The sequence below is a fragment of the Nannospalax galili genome, unplaced genomic scaffold (assembly GCF_000622305.1).
Source record: "Nannospalax galili isolate Female #2095 unplaced genomic scaffold, S.galili_v1.0 scaffold1018, whole genome shotgun sequence".
Taxonomy (NCBI): domain Eukaryota; kingdom Metazoa; phylum Chordata; class Mammalia; order Rodentia; family Spalacidae; genus Nannospalax; species Nannospalax galili.
The window spans coordinates 1378238-1382107 of record NW_008342000.1 but is presented as its reverse complement, the minus strand read 5'-3'; the positions used below and the strand labels follow the sequence as shown (position 1 = coordinate 1382107).

The 3870-nt window shown below is 47.6% G+C and overlaps 1 pseudogene; it reads left to right on the top strand.

Moving 5' to 3' along the window:
• The first annotated feature begins 1598 nt into the window (after window positions 1-1598).
• Window positions 1599-3585, top strand: LOC103737901 (annotated as a pseudogene).
• Window positions 3586-3870: the final 285 nt, after the last annotated feature.

Here is a 3870-nt window from a genome sequence, read left to right as displayed (position 1 = left end):
TTTCAATTCCCAGCACCTACATGTTGGCCAACAACCATCCATAATTCCAGTTCCAGGGGAATCCGATGCCTTCTTCTGACGACGCAGGTGCACTTGCACACATGTTGGCAATACACTCATACACATAAAACAAGAATAATAAATAAAATATTAAAAAATTTAAACAAATAAATAAATTGTGACAACAACAAAAATGAAAGGTGTTACATTGGATTACCAAGGGCAATGGCCAGGACAGAAATACTTAGACAGGGTCTAGCTCATAACATGAGCTATGATGTTATGGTCAAACGGGACTGATATACCTTGTAAGCAAGATTCAGTAGCAGCAGATGGACTAACAGATCGGATCAGTGGCGATGGTGTAGAATAAATGCCACAAGGCCTTGGAGAAAACTGGAACATTTCAGCAGGTATTTGAAGTGGACAGCCATCTGGACCAGGCCCTTGAAGATGGGGGCAATTGAGTTCAGGGAGGAATGAGCCTCAAGACCCAAAGGCAAGGATGCACAGTGCAGTCAAAGATCAGTGGGAGGGACAACACACTTGTGACCTCACTCCTCATTGAACAGTTGAGGAAACAGAGATCCACGAGAGGAGCCCATGCTAAGGAATCCATTGCTGACCGTTCAGGGACAGCAGGGGCACTTGGGAAATTGAGGTAGGAGGATCAAGGCTAGTGTGAGACCAGCCAGTCTACATAGCGAGGCCATGTCTCAAAAACCCAAAACCTGGGACTGGAGATGCAGTTCAGTTGGTAGAGTGCTTGCCTAGCATGCACGATGCCCTGAGTTCAGTTCACAGCAGCACCACATAAAAAAAATAGACATGGTGGCACACACAACCTGTAACTCCAGCATGTGGGAGGTAGGGGAGGAAGATCAAGAGTTCAGAGTCATCCTCAGCTGCACAAGAAGTTTAAGGCCAGCCTGGGCTATATGAGACCTTGTCTCAAAAAAGAAAAGAAACCCAAACAAACTAAAATAAAAAAGGATGTGTGGAAACAGATGGAGATCAGGCTGAATGATGCCAGCTGGAGTCTAACCTTAAAGGTCTCAAATGCTCAGAATGCAGGCCCAGGACCTCAGAGCTCAGGAAACAGCCCGGCTCCTGCAATAATAGCAATTGACCAAGAGAAAAAGGTTCCTATTTTAGAGAAAGACAGCATGAGGTTCAAATCTGGGGTATTCTGCTCACCAGCTATAGCCTGTTTATAACGGGGCACTGATTCCTATGAGGCACAGTTCACAACAGAAGGACATGTGTTGCCATGTTCTCCACATGATACATTGTGCTAGGCTTTATGTAACATGTTATTGAGTCTCCACAGTGGCTTTCTGGGATAGACACTTATGTTATAATATTTAACTGACAGGGACTGAGGCTAGGGGTGTGAGGTCTGCTTTACACTGTTGGTGGTGAGAGAGCTTCCTTTTATGCAACGATGCCAGAGTGCTGCCCACAGGCCATGCCTAATTCATTATCCTTGTGCCTTAGTCTTCCAAGTGCTGGGATTATAGACATGCATCTTCACACCTGGCTATGGAGGACTTAAGAAAACCCAGGCACATGGAGAGAACGAGGAGGAAGGAGAGAAAATGGCATCCACGGATTTATAGTAGCTGCAGTCAACCTGCGACCCAGCAGGGCTACAGTGCTTACACTGCCCAGCCAACTCAAGGAAATGCACGGATCACCAAGGCAACAAAGCTATAGAATCTGCAGATGGCCTAGGATGTCAGCTATACCCAGACTTAGACCACTGCCACCCATGGGCAGAGTGCACATGCAACTTCTATGGATAGCTTTCCACAGGTTATGCTACTCCAGCTGTTCTCCCTTCCCCCGCATATATCCAGCCTGTCCAGGGGTTCAGTACTGGTGCTTATGACACCATCACTGAAACAGTCACCACCACCCAGTCCTCTTATGCATTACAGTCTGCATATGGCACTCATTCTGCTTGCCTAGCCTATGTTCAGCAGCCAGTAGCAACAGCACCTGCAGGACCACAGGATGACAACATGCCGGTTGAGACTAGTCAACCTCCATGTAGCACAGGGGGTTATAACCAGCCCAGCCTAGGATAGGATAGAGTGATTGCAGGTATCCCTAGGTACCCGGGAGCTACGTTATGGGACCAATCACGGCACCTCCATTCTGCCTCCTGACAGTTCTCTTCACAATGGACTAGGAATGATCAGAGCAGTTGTCCTCAGCAGAACACCTATCCGAAACGAGCAGCTATGGACAGCAGAGTAGCCATGGTCAACAAAGCAGCTAAGGGCAGCAGTTGCCCTAGTTATCCTACTAACTAGTTACCCTACTCAGACTGACCCTACAGCCAGGCTCCAAGTCAATATAGCCAACAGAGTTCCTTCTAGTTACCCTACTCAGATTGACCCTACAGCTAGCTCCACGTCAATATAGCCAACAGAGTTCATTCCACCAGAACCACCCCAGTAGCATGGATGTTTATGGGCAGGAGTCTGGAGGATTTTTCTGACCAGAAGAGGACTGGAGATGAGTGGTCCTGATAACCGGGGTCGGGAAAGAGGGGATTTGATCATGAAGGCATGAGCAGAGGTGGGCAGGGAGGAGGATGTGATGGAATGGGTAGTGCTGGAGAGCAAAGTGGCTGCAATAAACCTGGTGGGCCATAGATGAAGATCAGGTCTTGATCTAGGCCTTCCTATAGCTCCTGATGAAGACTCTGAGAGTGCAATTTACGTGCAAGGATTAAATGACAATGTGACTCTCGATGATCTGGCAGACTTTTTTCAGCAGTGTGGGGGGTTGTTAAGGTGAACAAGAGAACCAAGCAAACTGTAATCCCTATCTCCCTGGCTAAGGAAACAGGGAAGCCCAAAGGTGATACCACAGTGTCCTATGAAATTCTACCAACTATGGAGGCTGCTGTGGACTGGTTTGATGGGAAATATTTTCATGGAAGCAAACTGAAAGTCTTTCTTACATGACAGTGTCAAGCCATCCTGTGGGGGCAGAGGGGTGCTGCCACCATTTGTGGAAGTCCTGGTGGCCCAGGAGGTTCTGGGGGACCCATGGATCGGATGAAAGGGCCATGGAAGGGACAGAAGAAGCTTCCCCCCAACAGGGCCCTGAGGTTCCTGCTCTGGAGGAGGAAACATCCAGCACACAGCTGAAGACTGACAGTGTCCCAAGCCAGGTTGTTGAAACCAGAACTTTGCCTGGAGAACAGAATGCAACCAGTGGAAGGCCCCTAAGCCTGAGGGCTCTCTCCAGCCATCTTTCCCTCCTCTGCATGGTGATCATGGCAGAGGCAGCTCGGGTGGCATGTGAGGAGGAAGAGGTGAACTTATAAACTGTGTGGCAGTCTCTGTGGAATGTTCAGAGGTGGCTGTAGTGGACACAGAGGTGGCTTTTAAGGTGGCTGTGGCATGAACTTACGTGACTTTGGTGGAGGGAAGACGAGGTGGACTAGTGGGGGACTCCTGGATCTTTGATGGAACAGGTGAGAGGAAGAAGAGGCAGATGGGCAGTAGAGGACCTGGAAAAATGGGTAGAGGCAAGCCGAGTCAGGAATGCAGAGACCAGCCACACTAAACATAGACCTCGCAGAGCTGTATTGACTACCAGATTTATTTTTTAAACCAGAAAGTGTTTTAAATTTATAATTCCATACTTATAATGTTGGCCACAACATTCTGATTATTCCTTGTCTGTACTTTAGCATTTTTCTACCATGTGGGAAGCAACATTAAAACAAGTTAAATGTCAAAAAAAAAGATAGACAAGAAAAAGAAAATCCAGGCATGTGCCCAGTAAACATTTCACACAAACCAGCTTATGTAGCCTTTGCAAAGTCTACATCACTTTACCCACTGTGGA